Here is a 24,223-nt window from a genome sequence, read left to right on the forward strand (position 1 = left end):
CAACAGGTTTGACCAACTTTGTCCAGAGTAGAGCCCAAAAGGCAGAACTTCTGCAGATCAAATAAGTGACTTGGCATTGAACATCTGACTTGTGTGTTTAATTGGTGAGCTATTTGAAGAATGAGCTCATTCCTCCAAGTCCCGCCCTCACCTGCCTAGCCTGGAACTCTCCCAGAGCTGCAGGCCCTCAGCTCCACCATTTGCTGCTGCAGGCTCCTCCAGCCTGTAAGGCTCTGGCCTCTTCCTCCCCCCTGCCCCCTGGTATGGGAGCCTGGCCCATAAAACATTACCCCTTGCCCTCCTTCCCCCATTTCTTTCATTTGAAATTCTCTCACTTTCTTCTTGATGGTGGTAGGTAGAGCAAGGCTTCTCTCAGTTTTCCTTCTGTTCCCATCCCCACCTTGGATTCATTTGTGGACTTTCTTACAGCCTCCCATCCACATGGCTGCGTGTACTTCTTGCTCGTTACTGGTTGGGGGGGGGGGGGGGGGCGCGGCCCCGGCCGGCCAACAGTACATTCTTCCCTTAAACAAATCCCAGCAAACTAGAAAAAACAGACCACATCAGCCTGCTTCTCCCACCCCCTCCTCCTGCATCATTTACCTTATATAGCTTGTCTCGGCTTAGTAAGTTTTAAGGAATTTCAGCTGCAAAGTTACTATTTAACAACCATACAGGCCTGTAGGTATTTTAGCACACTGTGTACACCTGGCCCAGGCTGAATCCTTGTCCTTAGTCAGATGATATTTTAAGTAAATACACTTGAAAGAGGGAGAAAAGTCAACTTTCAGATAAAGAAAGCAGATCATAAGATTAAGCTGAAAAGCACCTTGGAGATCATCGAAATCCAATCCTCTCATTTAACAGATAAAGAAACTCAGAGAGTTTCCAGAGAAGTTACATGTAAGTGGCAGGGCCAGAATTCAAACCCAGAGCCTGTGCCTCCAACTGGAGGGCCCTGCTCCACACCATGTGAACCACAGCAGGGCCCACTCAATATCTGAGCCACAGCTACCCTTTCCCCCTAGTTCTGCTGAGAGAACAGTTTTTCTTTTCTCAAGCATCTGAGTATAGTTTGCTGAAACCCAATGCAGAAAAATAACCATATTTAAGAGATTTAATTATATAGCAGCTGTCTCAACTGGAAAGTGCAGCCTATTGGTTTTTCTGAGTTGACACTAAGATGGCTAAAAACTTAACATGTGACCAAAGAACCGAAAGCAACTGCTAACGACAAGATCTGTCTCTCCAACCCATGGCCCATCCGGGCTTAAGTGGTTGGCTGGCTGGGGGGAGGGGTGGGTGGAGAAGCTGCTTAGACCAAAAGCCACAAGGCCCAGGGCGAGGCTGGCTGCCTGGTGATGGGAGCTCTCCAGTCTTCCAGTAGGTCTGTGGCTCCAGGAAAAGGGGGAAGGAAAGGGATATTACATGCCAGGCATGGTGCTAAGTGTTTTTTACAAATATGATCTCACCGAACTTGGTTCACACACTGCTTGTCACTCAGCCTTTGGAGCCCGGTTACGCCATATTACTGACTACCTTGGTTTCCAAACAACATGCTTTTCTCAGTCATGGCTCCTGATGGTAGCCTTTGATTTGCAGGTGAGGTTCATAGTACTTGCACTATCTCCCTCTATTACCAAATAGATCACAGAGGACACAAGCTCTCCTTGGTCTTCTGTTCCATGGCCTAACATATCTCAAAGGGTTCACTAAACCATCTGGGAGAGGCACCTCACCAGGTACCTAGTGAAAAGCTCTGTTAGTTGAGGAATTTTGCCTTGTGCTGAGCAGAAATCCACATCTTTCCACCTTCAACTCACTGGTCAGCCCTGGGGACCGAGCCAAACAAATCTACTAACTTACAGCTAACTCCTCTAAAGGCTCAGCCCACAGCCTCTGCAGACCATCCTCAGAGACTTCATTCATTCTTCTCTCCCCATTCTGGCTCTCTTCATCACCACCTTTCCAAAGGAGGTGCCCCAGGACCAGACTCCAGTGGTCATCTCTCCCCATCTTATCTTCCTTGGACACACACTAGATTTCATTTCAATTGTTTTTAATTAAAAAGACATAGGACCAACAACGTGAAGCTATGTGTCCTGGTCAACATGGGAGAACAGGCAGGTGCTAGATTAAGAAGCTGGAGCCAAAGCTGAGTCCTGCCAAATGACCTTGGTGAAGTCATTGTATCTTCCTGGGCCTCCCTTTCCTCGCCTATAAAATGAACTCACTGTTGGACTAAGTTGGTAAAGGCTGTTCCAGATCTAATGGGAGATTTCTTCCAGCCTCAGACTGGCTCATGCGGTCCCTGATTTCCTATGCAGTAACAGACATTACTGTCCAGCAGATTGCCTGAGAAAGTGCCTTGACCCACATCCTGCCTTGTCTAAATACAATTTATTTCACCAGAGAAAGGTGACTCCTTTCCCATAATTCTGCAAGGAACTTCAACTGGAGATGGATATCTTGCCACTAGGTGTGTCTAGATGCCAAGGCGGTGCTGTCCGGGCCTTTCAGTGCTGGCTGGACACATGGGAAAGAAAGGACCTTTGGTCATTCCATCAAACCTCATTTGGCAGAAAAGGAAATGATGGGCCTATGAGGTTAAGTGACTTGTCCAAGGTTATCCAGCTGGTCAGGCCAAGTAGAAACTAAGTCAAAAGAAGAGACTGTGGAATATTCCACCTTCATGAGGATCACTACAACAAAGCAATAGCAGATAATGAGTAAGAATAATCTCATATTTATACAGTGGATTATGGTCACAAAACACTTTCTCTCTCTCTCTCTCTCTCACACACACACACACACAAGATGGGCCTAACAAGCCTCTAAGGCAGGTTGGGCAGATACAATCCCCTCCTCCACTAAAAAAAAAAAAGAATAGCTTAAGAATACTATTAGGTCTGTATCTCAAAAGAAAAGCAAAAAGAACCTATACAGACAAAAATATTTATGGCAGCTCTTTTTGTGGTGACAAAGAATTGGAAACTGAAGGAACACCCATCAATCAAGGAATGGCTGAACAAGTTGTGGTACGAGTATTAGGGAGTACATGGCTAATATGTAATCCCATGTATAATCAATATCATATTGCTTGCCTCCTCAAGGGCTGGAGAAGGGGCAGGGAGAGAATTTGAAACTCAAAATTTTTAAAAATGAATGTTAAAATATTTTTACATGTCATTGGGAAATATTTAACAAAATAAATTTAAGATTGCTAAAAACAGCGTAAGAAACTCAAGATCAAGATTATGGTCGCTCTTCTCTTTTTCCTTTTTTCTGTTACAAGAAAAGGTTCACTGGGTAGGAGGAGGGAGGAAATCTATTTGCAAATAAGGGTGATATAAGAAAACAGCTTGTGTGAAAAAGCCCTGGGGATGAACAGAAAACTTTTAGAAACTGAATTTGGGAAGGTAAAAGTGACTTCCTCCCAAACTCACACAATTAGTGCAAAAGGTGGAATTGGAATCCAGATCTTCTGCGTCCTAATCCAATGTTCTTTCAGTCACATACACACAGGAGGCTTCTAACCAGGAAGGAAAAGGTAGAAATGGGGACAGCAGCTATAAAACAAATCCTGCTTTAAACAAAAGATTAAAATAATCCCCCACACCCAAAAATACACTGGAAAATGACAGCTATTGATATTATACAATTTCACAGACAACACGGCCAATCCTCAGAGCTGGACAAAGAGACAGGACCTAAGGCAGATAATGTCGCCCTAGATTTGGGGCCAGAGCCCCTGGATTCAAATGCCCACTTTGGCAGGGATCATCTGTAAGCTATCACCTCTGGTCCTCAGTTCCCTCATCTATAAAATGAGGAGGATGGACTAAAAAAATCTCTAATGTCTGGCCTAGCTCTCAATGGAAGGTCTCAGGAAAATACAAAGGGGTTTTACTTCCTTCAGGGCAGAGCCCATCTTATTTGCATCTTGCAAGACCTTCCCTATACCCACAGGAACAGGACTAAAAACCTAAAGGGGGAGGTGGGGGAGGTAAGAGTAGCCAACAGGGCAATAGGCCTAGAGGCCACATGAGGACCTTGGCCTTCTAGGTCCTGGGTGCAGCCTTTTCACTGAGTCCCAGTTTTACAAAACAAATCCTTTTTTGAAAGGGATTTGTTCTGGGAAGTCTGGATTTGGTAGGGAGGGCTGCACTTAAGGACCTAGGGGGGATCTGTTCCGTGAAGTTGGATTCAATGGGCCACCCTTGAGGACCTACAGGGCCACAAGTTCCCTACCCCTGGCTTAGAGTAAGAAAGACCTGAGTTCAAATCCAGCCTCAGACACTAACAGGACCCTGGGCAAATCACTTAACCTCTGCCCACCTCAGTTTCCTCATCTGTAAAACAAGAATTATCAGCAGTACCTACCTCCCAAGGCGGTTGTGAGGACTAAAATTCTGCATATCAATGAAAAAAAAAAAAACCCAACTCAAGGAAGGCTGAAGAAATCCTTACTGGCTGAACATCAACTAAATCAGGTTAGGGAGCCAAATCACCAGGCTAGTGACCAGCTTGTGGAGAGAAGCTAAGGGTCAAGTTTACAAACAAACATGTAGTGGGAAGAGCACCAGCCTGAAGCACTGCGCCGCAATCTCCCCTTTCACATTTATTACTATAAAGTAACCCTGGGTAAGTCATTTCACCCATTTCCTCAGTTGTGAAACATTTACAGCTCAGTACTTCACAGACTGGTTCTGAGGCTAGCATTGTATAAACTGTGGTGGGTGAGCTGCTGCCACCACTCCTGGCACTATGACCAAGAAGACATTTGTAGCAATAGGCTGAAATGCTCCAAGTTTGTCTTGTGGTCAAGGTAAGTCTTGAAAACAACAGTCTCTAAACCAATCCCTCTCAAGTATCCAAAGACCACGCATGGAAAAGTCTCCTGTCATTAGGGGCTTACAACCGCAGGTTGGCACAGGCCAAAGCTGAGATAAATTACAACTTGATTCAGGGTTCTTTAGGCACCTATGAATAGGGAGAGAAGGCGGGGTGGGGGAGGGAAAGGACATTTCTGTTGTCTGGGTTTGGTTATACCCTAGGCTCCAATGTATTTACTGAACCATGAGGAAACAAAAAACCAAAACAAGTCCAAAATCTGACTACTAGAAAGTTAGACTGAACTCACCAAGTCCATGCCGCTTGATTCCCTACTAAAGTTGGGGCAACATTTTGTCAAGTGAAATCATGTTGATAGCACCCCTGAGTTTATGGACTGGTCTGGCCACCACTTGTTGTGTTGGGTGACCTTGGGCCAATTTTCAGATCTGTAGAGCAAGAGTAGCTGGAAGTAACACTGCAAACTTCTGTGACTCAATGTGTAGTCAGTTTGTAAGATTCAGACTAAAGAAGAGCCAGGAATGGTGCAGAGGGGCGTCTTGGATTTGACAGTAAAGGCCCACTGAATGCCAGACTGTCTTCTCTAAATACAGGAGTCACTTTTAAGTAGAGATCACAGGAAGAGAGAACATGCGTATACATAAATACACGAATTTAACCCTAAATGTGTGTGTGTGTGTGTCTGTCTCTCTCTGTAGCATGGATAGGGGATGGAAAGCCAGCTTCCGAACCAGGAAAGCTGTGTTCTGGCTGTGTGGCCCTGGCCAAGCAGCCATTTTACCCCAGGTTCTGAACATAAAGCTCAAAGCCAAGAAGAGGCTTTGCTGCCTTTAACAGGTGGAGGGAACTTCTGTGCTGCCAATGGAATAGCAGCTTCCCTCTCTACCTCAATCTAAAAGTCACAGACCAAGAGACCACAGAACAAGCACTCCCCCCGCAACCCCACCCCTTCATTGCTTTGCTTGAATCTCGATGCCCATTTCAAGCATATCCAGGAGATTTTCACTAGCTTGAAGGACTAAGGCAGGTTATTCCACCCAAGAGCACAAGTCTGCCTTGGGTTGTTTTACTACCCACAAAGAATGATTTGTGGTCACTGCCAGGATCATGTCTGGTTCTGAAGAGACCAAAGCAATGCCTGGGAGCACAGAGGAGGGCTTCACTAGGGGCTGAAAAACAAAAACTTCACACTTAGATGACACCCACAAGCAGGACAGGGGAGCCTTTGGGGAGGCACTGTCTCAGTGCTTTAAAGCAAAGAACTAAGGTTCATATTTCAAAGGACTACAGATGCAGAGTGTGAAAAGACCTTGGTGGTCACTTCACCTAATTGCCTCATTGAGGCCCAGAAGTGAAGGACTTGGCCATAAAGTCCACTATGAGTCAGTGATGTTTCAGGGATGATTTTAGTGTCATTAAAAGCACCCTGCAATTTCTCAAAGACCATCCAAGGCCCTTCTCTCTCCCCTGTAAATTCTAGGCCACACTCATTGTCCATTCCCAGTGTCTGGTCAACACTGATGTTTTCCCAATGAGGATAGATGTCTAAGAGTCATAGGAAAGGACAGTCACCACCCATGACCAAAAAGGAATTGTGCCCAAGAAACAAGGATGTGACCAGAAAGATGTATGACTGAAAAGAGAAAGCAGGCCAATTAGGTACTTAGAGCGAGGGATAACTGGCAGACAAGCCACTTGTTCCACTGGTATCCACACAATAAGGAAAGCCCTGAGTATGCTGGGAGGAGCCCTGGTGGAGAGCTGACCTGGCCAAGAGTAAAATGGGATCAGGTAGGGAGATGTGGACGGGTTCCAGCCTACGCTAGTTGAAGGAGTTCCCACCTCAACAAGAATTCAGAGCCAGTTAGTACTGGCAAAGTCTAGTGCTGAGTACTAGCTACAAATACAAAGAGAAAAATGCCCATCCTTGCCTTCTTCTTTAGTGCAATGTGTTAAGAGAGTACGGGATTTGGAGCTGGAAGGCCAGGGTTCAAATTCCATCTGTCATTTCTTTTCTATACTGACCTTGGTAGAGACCTTAGGCCTCAGTGTATTCAACTGTAAAAGTTATCAGGTAGGACTAGATAATCTTGAAGGCCTCCCCAAGTTCTAAACCCTACAGTCCTACAACCCACACCCAGGCTAAAGACATTCTCTCTCCCCCTTTTCTCTACTTCTCTCCTCACCGTACTCTCTTTCACTCCTGCAGAGTGAGCTGGACCACTCCCTTCAGTCTGGCCTTTGGTGACACTCTACATTAAATGGAACAAGTCCTTATCAGACTGCCATGAATTGTGGTCAGGTAGGAGGACTTCTAACCACAGACAAGTCCAGGACAAAAGCCATCTGATAGTAATCCAGCCTTGACCTCTTCCCTTTATCCTTGATCACCTAAAACATTCTTTAAATTCCTATTGGAAACCAAAATGCTAGAAACTTCAACCACTAGTTCACCCAAGAACAATTAAATAAGAAAAATAGTCACTGAGCTACTGCCTTCTCCCCTGAGAGGCCCGTCTGCACCATGGATCTGAGCTGTTTAATTACAGAAGGATTCCACACTTCTTCCCTTTGGCAAGGAGGACAACTGTGTTGTGCTGCTCAGTGATTTGGTGGGGATTCAGAAGGAAGCCCAGATGAGATAGACAGAAGGCCAGCCAGGCAGAGGTGACAGGGTATCCTGGCTCCTGGGGCCTCAGCTCTTCAGGCAGCATCTTCACAATGAGGTATTTCTCAATGGCTACTGGGCATTCCCCACCCACTCCTCACAGCAGCAAATGGGAAACAGTCAGAAGGAGAGGAGCCAGACTTTGTCCAATAGCAAAGCTCTCTGGGAAATGGTTTTCTATCTAGCATGGTGCCTGGCCTTGGAAGACTTGCCTCCCTCATGACTCCTAAAAGAGATGGGAAAACTCAGGGCCCCTTCAATGTAAGGAGGCTGGCAAGGCCTTAGACCAGTCGCCTTGCTGGCTTAAGAAATCAGATCAGTCTTGGCTTGAACACAAAGGGTGGTGCTTTATAATGGGGCCTATAAAATTAGCTAGGCTAAGTAAGCCCATGCACAGGGTCTGAGGGATAACTCGCCAAGCATCACTCCTGCAGCACAACGAGGAAGGCATGTGGCCAAGGGGAGGGGGGCAGGGAGGGGGAGAGAGAGAAAGAAAGAGAGAGAGAAAGAGAGAGAGAGAGAGAGAGAGAGACAGACATACAGACAGACAGACAGAGATGGCTGTTCTACAAACCAGTTCTGGTGCACAGCAAGCTCCAGCTGGCTGCCACCCCACATCTGGGATTGGAATCCAAATTTCAAGTTTACGATCAGAACCAATACCCCCTTGGGGGACTGTTGTTTTTCATTAGCACAGGCATAAGGACATGTATCCTCAGAAGAACAAAAGTTCTCTCTAAGAGATGCTGTGCCCACAAGCAAAAACTTCCAGAGGGGAGAACACATTCTTGGTAGCCACTCCAAAATCAAGACATAAATAAAACCCTGTCCCGTAAGGAGGGAGGACAAGGGCAACCTCCTCCTGCAAGAGGCCTTCCGGCCCACTGTTCTGCAGGGGCCCTCTACGATGAGACAGATGGAACTTCAGTGATCTCCAGAGAGCAAGAAGAAATAGGAGGTGTGAACATTTATGGAAGATGGGAGGGCTTTCCCATCTCCTAATCCTGGGTCTGAGGGAGTCAATCTCTAATAAGTGAATTGATTTTCATTGTATCTAAAGCACCTACTATATTTACTATAGCAGGTAATGGTTTGAAGGTTTGCAAAATACTTTAGACACATAACCTCTCTCACAGTAACTGTGGAGTAGGCACTTCAAGTTGTTCATCATATGTAAAATAAGGATGACACTCAGATTTAACTGACCTGTCCAAGGTCACACAGGTACTAAGCGTCAAATTCAGGACTTATACCCAGGTCTTCTCTTTAAGACCAAAGTTTTCTCCACTACACTACCAAATGAATACTTAATTTTCAAATCTCAAGATGGGCAGCCAGACTAGGAAGAAGTCATGGCAACTAGTATCAATCACAACTGAAGAAAAGAAGGCATAAAAACCCCACCTCCACCCACCCCCACACTCCTATTGTTTTTTTAGCAGGTAAAAGGGTTACCTGCCAGTGAGTCAAGGCAAGAACTCCAAGAAAGGGTTAGATGAACTTGATGCAAATGGATGGGGCTCTGGACTGAGAATCGAGCAATCTGGTTTCCACTACTGACTCACACTTACTAGTTTTGTGACTGACCCTGGGCAAAGCACCCTTCTTCACTGGGCCTCAGTGTCTTCACCCATAAAAAGGAGAAGAGCAATGGGCTGAATAATCCTTCTAGCAATGGTGTTTGTTCTCCAGGCTAAGGGAGAGGTGATTGGCAAATAAGGGCCCAAACCAGATTAAAATGAAATTGGGAAATAATTAACAAACTCAATAAAACCATAATGAACCACAGATTATATTGTTAAACTGAATCAAGATGCAGCCCAAAGGGGATGTCTGGATCAGCGGTCCCATTTCTAGTTGAGTCTGCCATTGCTGGTCTAAGCCACCCCACCGACTAGGCAGCTCTGAGATTTCAAGGTCCCTCCCACCCACAACTTCGGACTTTCCCTGGTCTAGGACTCATCTATGTTCTAACACTGTACACACTCTCTAAGAGCCCCAAGCTCAGGTCTGATATCAATGCAGCTCTAACTTTTCCTCCATTCAGTGGCATCCCTCATTTCTCATAAGAGAACCAACAGCTTCTCTCAGTGCTCTCTAGGAAGTAAAAAGCATCCAGGCAGGACTAACATTTGTGGGTTTGAAAAAAAAAAAAGGGCAAGCTGCTCAATAGTCACACGAAAAAATGCTGTTCATTTCTCTAATCAATAGTGACATAGAGCATTCTGAGATACATATCAGAAATCATACATATCAGAAATAATAAATGCTGGAGAGTTTGGAACAGTTTGGAACTATGCCCAAAGGGCTATAAAACTACATACCCTTGGACTCAGCAATATCACTACTAGGTCTCCATCCCAAAGAAATCAAAGCAAAAGGAAAAGGACCCACATATACACAAAAAATATTTACAGCAGCTCTTTCTGTGGTGGCAAAAAACTGGAAATTGAAGGGATGCCCATCAATTGGGGAAAGGCTAAAAGAAGCTGTGGTATGTGAGTGTGATGGAATACTATTGTGCCATAAGAAATTATAAGCAAGATGGCTTCAGAAAAACCTGGGAAGACTTATATGAACTGATGAAAAGTGAAGCAAATAGAACCAAAAGATTTTATACAGTAACAATGCTGTACAATGATCAACTGTGAATGTCTTGGCTATTCTCACCAATACAATGATTCAAGACAATTCTAAGGACTTGTGATAAAGGAAGCTATCTACCTCCAGAGACTGATGGACACTGAGTACACATCATAACATACTTTTTTCACTATATGTTTCTTATGTTTTATTGGGGTTTTTTTGCAACATGGCTAACATGGAAATGTTTTGCATGACTTTACATTTATAAATGACATCATATTGCTTGCCTTCTCAATAGGTGGGGGAGGGGCAGGAGAGAAGGAATTTAGAACTTAAAATTTTTAAAAACTACATTAAAAGTAATTTTTTTTTCAAACAGAAGGGCAAGCTGGTCCCTAAACATCAAGCAGGGAAAACAAGAAGTCTTCTAAGGCAGCTAGGTGGCTCAGTGGACACAGTGCTAGGCCTGAAGTTGGGAAAGACCTAAATTCAAATCTGGCCTCAGACACTTAACAACTATGTGACCCTGGACAAGTCGCTTTACCCTGTTTGCCTCAGTTTCCTCAACTGTAAAATAGAGAAAAATAACAGCACCTATCTCCCAGGGTTGTTGTGAAGACCAAATAAGATATTTGTTAAAGCACTTAGCACAGTGTCTGGCACATAGCAGATGCTTAAGAAATGCTCATTTCCTGCCAAAGTGGAGAAACTAAAACTGAGAAGTTTTAAGTCAAATGGGAAACTAAGGGAATCCATTGTTCTCTCCCCAAATTGTGCAAGAGAAAAGCTTCACTTGCCTGTTCCTCCTGGTCCATCCCATCCCCAATCGACAAAGGAAGTGTAGACACTTGAGGGCTGTGGGAACTTAGGTTTCCACTTCACCTCATGCACTCTGGAGGAGGGCGTGACCATGGCTCCCAAAGTGGGTCGGCCAATGGGCTTGGCAGCAAGTCCTTGCAGGACCTGCCCCCTTCCTCCCTCTCTGCCCTGACTTTCTTGGTCCTGACAGTCCTTATCACTGTCACTAACTTCCCATTCTGAGTTCCCTGTCTGGCCCACAGCAGCTCTGGCCTGGCTGAAGGCCACCACAGACCATCTCCTGAGCCTGCCTCCTAGGACCCCACCTCTTTCTACTGCCAAGTATTTTCTGGTCCTCTGGATGAGAACCCTAGAAAGAGCCCATGATTGGGAAACACTTTCAGGGAAGTCTGTTCTTTCTGTCTTTATAGTTGTGATAAAGAGCCTCCTCTCCTTCTGGGTATATACTTGCAAGCACCTTACGTTCTATAGTCTCTCAGAGAATCCAACTCTTCTGCCTAGAAGGAACCAGGAGATGAAAAGAGGAGCTCATCTAATTCATGAGGCAAGGAAGGAGCCAATCCTATCTGATGCCTGTGTAACCTTGGCCAAGTCACTGAACCTTTCTGAGGTTTTCTCAACTATAAAATGATGGAAATGGATTATTAGAGAGCCTTCACTTTAAAGATGCTTTCCCAACCCTGTGCATGGGCTTCTTGAGAACTATCATCCCTTTTTACAAATGAAAGAAATGAGACCCAGAGAGACTAACAAATAATGCCATGGTCTCAGTGGACAACAGAATGAGAACTAGATCTGACCCAGAGCCCAATGTTCCCTCCACTAGAACACAAGGCCTCTAAGATCCTGGAATCCTCTTCTTTTATTGAAGGCAGAGGAAATCCAAGGTGCTGAATTCTTCCCCCCAAACTGACCAATCTCTAAAGGGAACAAGTCACTCTCTTATTCAACTTAAGAAATATTTAATTAAGCACCTGTGTGTGACACTGTGCTAGGTTAAGACCCCAAAAGAGTAAACAGCCCCCATAGCCTTCAGGGATTTTCCCAAATGGTGGAAAAACAAGACAACTTTGTCCATTTTCATCTGCATAAAGAGCCAGTCTAGAAGAGCCCTTCTAAAAAGGCAACTTCAAGCAACAGGGGCTGCTTTCTGACCAGTACCCTACAAATGACTCAAGCCCAGGTCCTTTAGCTGGAAAGAACCAAGGGGCTCCCCCTGAACCAGAGTCCTTCAGAGGGAGTCCCAGAAGCAATCCATATAAGGGCTCTGGGATGCAGGACTGTCAACAGAAGGGGAATTTGGAAGGTAAACCTTTACACTGCCATATTCATTTAATAAAGAGTAAGGAAGGACAGACTTAGTCAGCCATCTGCCCGGGTTATCTTATATTAAAGGGCTGGGCTTAGCTAACAGACAGGAAATCTCTTTAGGAGGTGATGGCAATTTGCTAAGTGCCCTGAATCAATATTGAACAGAGAGCTCGGCCTGAGCTCCCTTTGAGTTCATACAATATTCCCAACTGCTCAATAGAGGAGCCAGATCACGCCCCAGACCTTTGAACAGGAACACTGCCTGTTATTTTTGTCCTTAACAAATCAATTAGGTTTTAATAGAAACGGTCCCACCATCATCCGTGAGAAAATGTTCTCTTCTTTCCTACCATGGGAGACAGGGTGGTCCAGTGAGTGGCCCACAAGTGTTGACCAGTTTAATTCCAAGGATATCTCACCCTAGACACCTGCCTACTGGCTAGATAATCAGTGGCACTTCAGGGTCTCTGACCTTCAGTTGCCTCACCTGTAGAATGTGGTGATGAGGACTACTGATGTACAAAGCTAGGCCCTATTTATGCCAGGTTGGCAGCTGGTTCCCCGGTTCCTCAAGCCTCTCTCCAGCCTGATGTATCTCCTACCCACCTGCCAAGGGGATTTTTCTAAAGCACATGTCTGACCATGTTACTCTCCCTGCTCAAAGAGCTTCAATGGCTCCCTATTACCTCCAGAATCCCCTTCTCAGTTTGGTATTTAAAGCTCTTCAGAAGCTGGCCCCTTCTTACGCTCAGGTTCCTTTCCCTGCACTCTATGATCCAGCTAGACTGGTCTGACTTGCTGTGCCTCCCACACACCACTCCATCTCCTGTCTCATGCCCTTGCAATGGCAGTCCTCCATGCCCAGAATGGTGTGCCCCTCACACCAGCCTCTGCATTCCTTTCCTTGAAAACTCAGCTCAAACATCAACTTCTTCATCGGGCCTGTCCCAATGCCCCCAGCTGCCTTCCCTCAAAGATTATTTCCCATCGATTCTATTTCCAATCTCTATGCCTAGTTATTTACATGTGGTCTCCTCTATTAGAATCTGAGCTTTTTGAAGAGAGGGATTATTTTGGGGGCCTTCTTTGTGTCCCCCTAGTAAGTGCTTAATTCTTGTTGACTGCCTGACTAGTTATGGGACAATGTAAAACTGGCTTGTGAGCCCCCATCAGCACCTTCTCTAACCAACGAAGCTGATAAGGCTGCCATGCTTGGCTAACTTGGAATCCTTCCCATTATGCAAAGGCCTGCTGGAAGTTCTTCCTCCTCTATGAAGTCTTCCCTGCACCCTGAAGTCTACAAATGATCAGCAAACATTCATTAAGGGTCTCTAAGAGCAAAGCAAGAGGGCAGCTAGGTGGCACAGTGGATAGAGTGCCAGGCCTGGGGTCAGGAAGACCTGAGTTCAAATTCAGCCTCAGACACTTAGTAGTGGTATGATCCTAGGCAAGTCACTTGGCCCTGTTTGCCTCAGTTTCCTTACCTGTCAAATGAGCTGAAGAAGGAAATGGCAAACCACTCCTGTGTCTTTGACAAGAAAACCTCAAACGGGGTCATGAAGAGTAGGACACGACTAAAATGACCCAATGATGACAAGTGCACAGTATTGTGCACGGCTCTGGAGTTGTAAATACAAAAAGGAAGCAGCCCCAGCCAACAAGGAATTCACATTCTATTGGAGGGATATGAGTAAATACAGTAATTCCAGGAGGGAGAAAACCCTAAAAACTGGAGGAAGCCATTCTAAGCAAAAGTGAGGAGGGAGTACATTCCAGGCACAGAGGATAGAGAGCCTGAGAAAAAGCATGGATGTGGGAACGGCTCAAAGGTCACTGTAGGGGAAGTAGCAGCAAGATTGTAAAATATTAAATATCAGAACAAAAGGTGTATTGTAGCAAAGAGACAACAGGGAGAAGATGAAGATCTTTGAGCAGGGGAGACATGGTAAGACCTACTTCTTAGCAACATTAATAACTACTGGATTTGCAGATGGATTGGAGAAAGAGCCTGGGAACTGAGGGGACCAATTAGGTATTAAGTGGACAGAAGATGAATGCCAAAGGAGAGGGAAGGGAGAATGGCCGAGATTTGGCAAATGGGGAAAAGAAGGATCAAAGGTGACGGAGGTTGCAAAGCTGGGCAGCTGGGAAGATGATGCTCCAAACAATACCAGCAGGAGATCTGACAGGGCTTAGAGCAAAGATGGCAAGCTGCTTTGAACACCAAGTGAGATTCGGGTAGAGATGTCTGGAGCCCAGGAGAAAGATCAAGTCTGGATACAAGACTTTAGGATCCTGTGCCTAGAGATAACCTAATGAAATTACCAAGACAGTTCATAAAGTGGGAGGGTCCAAACAGAGTCTTGGGAGATAGCCAATGATGAGAAATGGATGATGATGGGAGGAGACTAAGGAGCGGTTGGAAAGACAGGGCAACCAAGACACTGCAGCGGCACGGATGCCAAGAGGGAAAGGCTCATAGAGAACAATGGGTGTCAACAATGAGGCCCCAAAGAAAGAGGTCTAGGAAAAAACCTTTGGTCCTGGGGGCTAACAGCTTATGGGTGACCCTGAAGACAGGAGGTTGAATGAAGCTGAAGAATAAGAAGCCAGTATACCCGGGGCTGAAGAGGAAAAAATGAAGGGAAGACCTCCAGTCCAGCTCGGTCTTTCTAGAAGTCTGGTTATAAAAGGAAGGAAGGACTATAGGCCCAACAGCTTGAGGGGATGGCACAGGCCAGTGCAAGACTTAAATAAGGGCAGCTAGGTGGCACAGCTCAGAAGGACATGGGTTCAAATGTGACCTCAGACACTTACTAGCTATGTGATCCTAGACAAGTCACTTAACCCCAATTGCCTCTGAAAACTTAAAAATTTTTAAAGATGGAGAACCTAGGCATATTTACAAGGTGTAAAGGGGCAACCTGTGGATAAGAAGAGATGGAAGATGAGAGAAAGAGAAGGAATGATAAGCGGGGCAGTGAGGTGGCTCAGTGAGTTGAGCACCCACCCTGGAGTCAGGAGGACCTGAGTTCAAATCAGGCCTCAGACACTTGACAATACTTACTAGCTGTGTGACTTTGGGCAAGTCACTTAACCCTACTTTCCCCCCTCCAAAAAAAAAAAAAAGGTTTGATGTAGAGAATAGGAGTACCACCACCTCTTCCATACATGTGTGGCCTTCTAGGCCCTTTGGTGCAGTCTTTCACCCAAGTTTTACAGAACAAATTCTTTTATAAAGTGGATGCATTCTGTGAGATTTGGATTCAGTCAAAGGGCCACATGAGAGGCGGGGGAGCCTAGAGGGCCACAGGTTCCCCACCCCTGGACTGAGTGAAAAAGAAAGTGAGGAATGTAACTCTCTCCCCTCTGGATTCCTAAAAAAAGCACTTGTCTGAATAACTGCTGGATGGCAAAGTATTTTTCATTCGCAAATACAGCATATGCTCTTTAAGACAGCATTTTAACAACTTCCGTACTGCCCTGCACCTAACATTTCTTCAATAAGTGTGTGCTAAGTGACTGGGACGTCAGAAGAGGTGGTGTTTATTTATAAGAGAAAAGGATGAGCCAGTGGCATCAAAACCTTCAGCCACTCCAAACAGGCTGCCAAGAAGAGGCGCCCAAAAGACCAGAGCCTCCTGGGAAACCAGCCACAGAGCCACAGTCCTCTCCACTGCTACACCCCAATGAGATGGGGCCACCCAAGTGCTTCTGTCCTTTATCAGACAGGAAGCAGCCTTCTTCAGTCTGATGACTTCATCAAAACACAGGAAACCCAGGCTTCTGAACATACGTGATTCTAAATAAAGGCAATTCCCTTGCTTTTGTACAAAGACTAATGTAACAGAAAAGTCTAAAGCAGCTTGATGAGAGTTGGCAAACCAGCTGGAATGCTGAGGACATGACTGTCACTAGTAGGTAACTTTTAAGGTATACAAAGTCCTTTATAAAGATCAGCTCCCAGATCCTCTCCCAATCCTGTGAGGTAGGTGCTATTATCATCTGCTTTTTTAGAGATGAAGGTAAGTGACTGGCCCAGAGTCAAACAGCTACAAAGTACCTGAAGACAGGATTTGAACTCTGGTCTCACTAACTGGGAATGCACAGAGACAGTCACGGTACCTTGCCCATAGTAGGTATTTAATAAATGGCTGCTGAATAAGCAAAATTTAATACAAACATCATGTCAGGAATGACTTTGGAAAGTATTTGTCCTCACCCAGTCCTTTCTGGTGATCCCAGGTAACATCTATTCTGTATTGATCAGGCTTTTCAAATCAATCCCAAAACAGTTTTCTGAGGCTAGATGCAAAAGACAGCATTAGGACCAAGAACCAATTTTTAGTTTGGAAGAGAACAAAGTGATCAGGGCACATTTGGTGGCTATTTCCTGGCTACCCAAGGGAGCATGGAGATTTTTACATCACTACAAACCAGGAGGGGTGTGAAGCCTGAGGAGAGCCACGGGCCAATTACTGGCCTCAAGAGGCGACTCTCTCTATCCACACCCTCCCCACCCCTGACCCCAGAAGTAGCATGCTGGGCAATGCTCCCTCATCACACATCACCGAGTTGCCAGGTGTCAATCAAAATACTCTGATTGGATTGTGGGAATCTTGGTTCTAACAGGCAGAATCGGACTGGGAAAGAATTCAGATGATGTTGGCCTCTTCCATCCCCAAAGATTAAGGGACTAGAAGGATTGACTTTGGAGGCCAGATTAAAGGAGCTAAGCATGTGGTGTTTAGCTAAATGGTATGTGGTGGGAGAAGGCGAAGAAGACAGGCGATGATAGCTTGGATGTTCTGAAGGAGACAAATTCCAGTAGGTAATGGGTCCTTTTCCTCAGTACTTTATAACTCTCAGGTACTAGTCCTGATCTATTTTATTCTTTGGTTATCTCTGGTTATCTTCTCCAGACCCACCCCTCACCCCACCCACAGCAGTGGAAAGGCAGACACACTGTGGTGTTTAGCACTTCATAGCCCTCAGTGCCTAATACATTTAATTCAAATTTGTGAAATCAGGAACTTCAGAGTCATTCAATAAATGAAAACAATAACTAAATCCAGAAATGCCTTCCCAAAATTTGGATACCCTCACATCGAGGGACAGATGGAGATGGGGTGGAGTGGAGGAGTGCAAATGGAGATCTCAACCATGCTCAAAATCAGAAAAGGCCCTATAGGGATAATAACATACTGGGGTCCACAGGGACAGAGCCCCAGTTAATTTTTCTGAATTAAATACACTCATTCAAGCTCCTCAGAGGCCCATCAGCAATGAAAGTCCCCAAGGGCTGAGACTGGAGCTCACAGATTGGAGGGCGGAGACCATCAGAGTAAGCCTTCAGAAAAGGATAAAGGTAGGGCCTGTCAAGGAAAAGGTCAAATTAAGGAGAAATAAAAACAACAACAAACCCACAAAGTCTGAGTCAGCAAGAAACAAAATTCCAAGGACTCCAGAACCCAAGCGGGCAGCTGGCACGCTGCTCTCTGCATTCAGGACACTCAATCAGGGCAGACAGTAGACATCATTTGCCCTGATGTCAGAATATGGAACTAAGTAATCAGAGCATATGCTAAGTTCCTTTTTAAAGAGACATGCATCAGCCGTGGTGGGGAGGGGGAAGCTCAGAGCATGCCTTCCTAGGTTTACAGACATATCTAAGAATGGAGATCTTAGGAAGAAGAGTCAGAGCCTTCCTTTTGATGGGAGAGCTGGTTCAATTGGAGACCTAGTCTCAGGGGGTTTCTAATGACTCTTGTCTCCCCCAAAGGCTAAAACACTGCTCTGCAGAAAGGATGCTTCACCCTGGGAATTCTCGAGGGGTGGAGGGGTAGAGTGTCTCAGCACTGCCTACCTGCCAAACTCAGCTATTCTATCCCACTGTTAGGGTTACTAAGAAGGCTACATAACCATAGGGTATGGCAACTTGGTTCTTAAAATCTTTTAAAATCTATAACTATATTCCAAAAGAATCAGTTTCTTTTGCAAACCTATTTGTGTATATAAAACATGACTGTGAGCAGGATTACTCCCTCTGTTTCCCCAACCTGACTGCACACACAAGAGGTCCACAGCACATAAAGGTGGAGAAAGAGCCCTATTCTAACTCTGATACTCATACAGAGCTCTGCTCTCTCTGGTAGCACCGCTACCACCCAGCACATCAAGGTGATGTTGGTAGAAGCAGGACTAAAGCCCGGAAGCCAGACAGCCTGTCAAAGAGGAAGAAGAGCAGGGGATTGGGAGGGAGGAGCCCCAGATTTAAAATTCTCCTCAAACATCTATAAGCAGTATGCCCTTGGCCAAGTCACAGCCTCTCGAGGCTGTGTCTTCATCTGTAAAATGGAGAAAAGAAATGTACTATCTGGTTCACAGGGCTGTTTGCCAACATAAAAAGTTCTCAATGTGAATCAGTATTATAGGACGGGCAATGGAAGTCAGGACAATAAACATTAAGTACCTACTATGGGCCAAGCATTTATTAAGTGCCTACTATGTATGGGCCAGGCACTATAAGCTCTGAGGATGCCAAAAGAAAAAAAAAGACAAAAACCAGTCCCTGCATATTGAGTAGGTTTATGATCTAATAAGGAGGGACACAGAAATATAAATATACAAGTATATATATAAGTATACAAATATATAAGTATACAAAATCAGCTCTCCCAGCGAAGGCTTCCTGTAGAAGGTGGGATTTTAGCTGGGATCTGAGGAGCTGAAGAGGCCAAGCACTCTAGGCCTGGGATGGAGCCCAAAGGTGGCAGCCAGTGCAGAGAAAGCAGAGTGCGCAGCAGCTTTCCAGAGGAACACTTTTTTAACACTGGTTTTTATGAATGTATGTTTTTTAACAGCAGAGAACTTCTGCCTTGCACAATAGACAGGTATTTATGTTGCAGTAAGCCAAGCTGCACATCTTAGGCTTAAATCCTCAGGTAGCTTAATGCACAAGGCAGAACAATTTTCCGACAGCAATGTCCAAACTTGTCTAGGCTGCACACGCCTTCTGGGCTCTGGCCCGGGCATCAGGGTTTCTTGGAGGGGCTTTCATCATCCAATATACCCAGAGCAAAGAATTATCTGTAAAAATAAGAAGAATACTCCTGACTACCCTCCCAAGAGTGTTTGTGAGGAATGCTAGGGCCTGCCTTGGAGTAAGGAAGGCCTGGTTCAGATAATGCCTCAGACACAGATGGACAAGTGATCTGCCTCAGTGGAGTGACTGTCCACATTGGGAGTTCCTTCACCCAGTGGGTGAAAATACTCCAGGCCAAAAGGAAAAATGCTATATAAGCAGGTGCTACAATTATGATGGCAGCATGGCACTATAAAAGGGGCCCTACATTAATTCATGAGGTAGAAGACCTGGGCTCAAGTCCTCCATTTGATACTCATCAGTTAAATAAGCTTGAATAAAGTTGTTATCTTTAATCCTCAGTTTACTCATCTACAAAATGGAAATACCTGCCACAGCTTCCTTTTTGTACTTAGAAAACCTTATGTGACTATGGACTGAACTCCATCCCTTCCTCCAACTGTCCCCCACTGCAAGCATGGAGGCCTGCCAAGGACCTCAGTCCAGCCAAGTTCACTGCAGGAAGAAGTGCTTCTCAAATCAGGGGTGAAGGCCAAGAGACCCCACTGCCTGGTGGAGCCAAACAAAGGGAGGATTTCTAGGGCATTTCCTGCCCTGGGCACCTCAAGAGAGGCTGCTTTCCAGTGAATTAGGGCCATTCCCCCAATTCTGACACCACCATGGTGTTATTTATTCTTGCTGTTTCTGGAACATGAGACTAAGGAGGAGGAGGCGTAGGCTGGGTTGGGTTTTTCACCCCTTTTTGTTTCTTTCTGGAGGAGGAGGGTAAGGCTATGCTGAGAGGAAGAACAACAGCCAAGCCCTCTCCTCTCCTTTTGAAATAAAAACGTCAAGCTGGTTAAGGGCAGTCCTAAGGTACTTCACTCAAGGATTAGCAAGAAAGGAAACTGCAGAAAGCAGGCCCATCCTGGTTCCCGGCAATATTCTACCGGCTCCAGCATGGTGCCCAGTAAAAAGAAGCCAAAATAAGCAAACTGGGATTAATATGCAAGTCTTACTCCAGGAGAGAATCAATTGGACACCATCTCCCATAGCCAACTTCAGTTTAATGATTTTTTTTAAAGTGACCCCAGAGCTACAATTATATACAGCTTCCCATCTTAGATCTCAGTGGATCCAAACTAGAGAGATCAGAGTCCCAAAGCTACATTTCTAGGAGCCTAGGAAATGCCGGCTCCCATTTCTACCCACAACGGTGCCCAGAGTCATGGCATGTGTCATGTCATTTGCTCCCCACAATAGCCCTATGAGGCAGGTAGCAGGTCAAGTATCATTATCTCCATCTTACAGATGAGGAAACAGTCTACTCTGGGAACCCACATTCACACAACCTGGTCAGTAGAAGAGTGGGACCAGGGACTTCTCTGGCATCCAAGTCCAGGGCATTGCACTCCACTGCCCTTCAAACCAAAATGCCCAAGACTAGATAGCTCAACGGCAGCTGAAAAGGGCAGCGTTTTCCTGTCACACTTAGCCTGGGGTGAGCCAGCCATCTGCGGTCACGATGGCTCTAAAATTATACGGCACAATTCTGAAGTTTTTAATTACCCCCAATTACCTACTAAATGACTCTTCACTTTCTGACTGGACCTAAACTTGCCTCAGTTAGCAAAGCCTACAATGTGCTTCCTCAAGTCTCCTTTCTCACCCCCCTCCCCCAAACAGAAATGGGTTCTCCCTTCTCTGAACTCCCACAAGTCTAAGGCCCTTCTCATGAAGCTTTTATATGTGCCAGCCACTGGCTAGCTGGTGCTGGTGGGGGGGAGGGATGGGGAAGGAGGGGTGGCAATCCATTAGAGGGCCTCTGAAGCCCTCCCCAGATCTAGGATTCCAAGTCTTACTGAACAGGGAGGAATCATCAGAGGCTGAGATCTGAAGCCTGGTCTTCTATTAGCCTGAGGGCTACCAGAGATCAAGGACTGTCCTATACAACCCACAGAAGCTAGGCAAGTTTGGTAAAAATATAAATAAATCTGATTCCTCTATTTAAGAAAAAACAGGTAAGATGAAGCAAGTAACTTCTCAGCCTCCCAGCAAACCAAACCTAGCCACATTGTTACACGATGAACAAGATGAAAGTCTCTGGACTTTCAACAGTAACTGATGCATCCTGTTACTTTCAAAGCCAGGAAAAGATGTCAATGAGAACCTGAAAGTGAGCCAGTACGTTCTACGGACAAACAGCTGTGTTTCTGTGCAGGACCCAAGTGCTACAAAATACAAACTTCCAGGCTCACTTTAGCTGCCTGATGTGACTTGCTCTAGTCCTCACTTGGTTGTCGGGACTAGCTAGACTTCTCATAACACCTTTCTCAGCTCAGAAGACCTAAAGAAACAGATCTTTTCTCTCGTCCACCTGGCATGGCTTTTTTGTCTCCCGCCGCCCCCCCCACCCAAGAAAAAAATCAGCAGGGCTATCTAATCCTTCCCTTCCCCCGGTTTTCCTCCCCTCCCCTTCCAGGGGCTCCTAGTCTACAGAGGACCTGCCCTCTAGCCCCACCAGGGTGTGGCCCAGGAGGGGAAGGGGAAGGGGGAGGGAAGGGGAGAGGGCAATCAGGGAAAAACCCCAAACATTTGCAAAACAGGAAAGAGGAAACTTAGGTCTGCCCAGAGAGCGCAGCCACAAAAGATGGGTGGGCTCCTCCGTAGGGCAAGGTGATCGGAGAGGGAGCACAAAGTTGAGGGCTGCACCTCACTCAGCAAGTTGGGGCAAGGTAAGGAAGGCTCACAGGCAGAAAGGCCAAAGCAATCCAGGCCAGCACCTCACCCCTGGCGGCCCTCCTCACCCAAGGCAAGGGTCAGAGGACAGAGGAAGCTGCCCCGGGGATGGTGTGCCAGGCTGGGACTCGGCTCCTACTCCCTTCCTCGGCCCAACTACACCCACCCCCCTCCAGCCTCCAGCCTCCACCCTCCCTTTCTTGGCTCCACGGAGCACAGCCAAGCGAATGAGGAAGTCGTGATGGGAGGGCGGAAACCAGGGCTGAGCTCAGAGCAATGTCTGCAGCAGGACTGTCTGCCTCTGACTCAGGAGGTAACACCGACAGCTGCCAAACGGTCTCCAGGCCGCCCGTTACCTCCGAGGAAGGCCGGGAGACCTCCCAAAGTGCCCGGAGCGCGCTGCCCCAGAGAGCCAGGAGCCCGGCCGGGGAAAGCTCCGGGGAGGGTCAAAAGCTGGCCCAGAAGCGAGCCCTCCCAGCGGGCACTTGAGGCAATCCAGGGGTGGAGAGAGAGAGAGATAAGGAGGAGGGGGATGGGCAACTGCAGGAAACTGAGTCACCGAAGGCCCAAGGGATGGAGGGGAGGGGGAGGAGAGGCCAGCGTCGAGGGAAGGTAAGCGCCTGGAGGGCAGCCACTTTGTCTTTGTCTTTTACCTGGGGCCCGGACTAGGAGGGGTTTAATAAACGCTCCTTCAATTGAATGGGAGAGAAGGAAGAAATAGGAGAGAAAGAAGTGGGAGGCAGAAAGGGAGAGAGGAGAGAAAAGGGGGAGACAGAAAGGAGAAACAGAACGGGGGAGGAAAGGAGGAGGCAGATAGGGGGGAGAGAAAAGGGGGGAGGCAGAGGGGTAAGAAACAAGGGGAGACGAATAGGGGGAGACGAAAAGGGGGAAGAAATGAGACAGAAAGGGGGAGGAGATAGAAAAGGGGGAGTCAGTGGAAAGATAAAAAGGGGAGCGGGAGGGCCTGGGGAGGAAGGAAAGGGGATGAAGTCCGGGGGAGCTCTGGCCCTCGGGGCGCCTCCCCCCACCAGGTTCCGACAATCCGAAGCCACCCCCAGCCCGCAGGCAGTGCCTGCCCAAGGCCCCCGGAGGCGGCCGTGCCTGCCCTCGGGGCGCTTCCCTCGCTGGGACCCCGGCAGGGCACTGGTCCCCGGACGCCCGCCCGCACCCATTTCCGGGCCCGCCGCGGCGGAGAACCAAGCGGCGCCCGGCCGCTGAACTCTGCGTGCCTCGTCGCCGCCCGCCCCGCTCTCGGGCGCGCCGCGCGCAGCGCGCGCAGGAGCCGCCGTTGGCCCCGGAGGACGCGGGAGCTCACCTGAGCCGCGTCTGGTCCCTCGAGCGGACGTGCGGCCGCTTCCGTGCGCCGACTCCGGCTTGCCACCTGCGCTGGGGCCAAGGGAACGAAGGCGAACAGGAAGAACAGGAAGGCGGACGGGCGGGAAGGAGGGAGCGAGGCCGGCAGCGCCAGGCAGGCAGCAGGTCAGGGTCGCTCTGTCTTGTGCCCCGGCCGGCCTGCCCAGGAACGGCAGTGATCTGCGAGCCGCGCCTCGCCTCGCCGCGCCCAACCCTGCCGCGCCTCTCCGCGCGCCGCCCAGCCCCGCCTTCCAGGCCCTCCAGTCCAATGCTTGTCTCCCCGTGCGGCCCCAGACCCGCCCCCGGGGCACTCGCGGCCAATCGCAGCCCGCTGACGTGTCGACGGACGGGCATCTCGGCCCATGGAGAACCGAGGGGGCGGAACAATTGAAGCCAAAGGAACAGGCTTTTCCTTAGCTGCGCTCGCTTTTTTCCCTCCCCCCGGCCGCCTCGCCCTCCAAGGCCCCGCCCCCTAGCTTCAACTAGCCCAGTCGAAACGCGCTTTTGCACTTGATGGATGGACAACTTGACCCATGGGAAGCCGAGTGGGCGGAGGGAAGGGCGTTGGAAGCCAAAAGGACCGGGCTTTTCCTCCAACCCACCCCTCTTCCTTCACCCTCCCTGCTGTCTAGGCGGGAGCCCCGCCCCTCTAAAATGCTCTCCAACGGACCGCCGGGTTTTGAGGACGATGATTGGCAGGAGGAGGAGCCAACCAGAAGGCAGCAGACGGGACCGTGGAGCCGGCAGCTCGGTCTGGGCTTCCCGGCTTTGGGATGGGGCGCGGTCGGTGAAGGGAGGAGCAGGAGCTA

The 24,223-nt window shown here is 47.5% G+C and overlaps 1 protein-coding gene across 1 annotated transcript in view; it reads right to left on the reverse strand.

Moving 5' to 3' along the window:
- Nucleotides 1-23,673, reverse strand: part of MYH9 (myosin heavy chain 9) — an 80,727-nt gene extending 57,054 nt beyond the window's left edge. The window contains exon 1 of the mRNA XM_036760448.1: nucleotides 23,377-23,673. The gene's annotated coding sequence lies outside the window, so the exon portion shown is untranslated. The remainder of the gene's footprint in view (nucleotides 1-23,376) is intronic.
- Between the last annotated feature and the right edge of the window lie 550 nt (nucleotides 23,674-24,223).

This window comes from Trichosurus vulpecula, chromosome 5 (assembly GCF_011100635.1).
Source record: "Trichosurus vulpecula isolate mTriVul1 chromosome 5, mTriVul1.pri, whole genome shotgun sequence".
NCBI lineage: Eukaryota > Metazoa > Chordata > Mammalia > Diprotodontia > Phalangeridae > Trichosurus > Trichosurus vulpecula.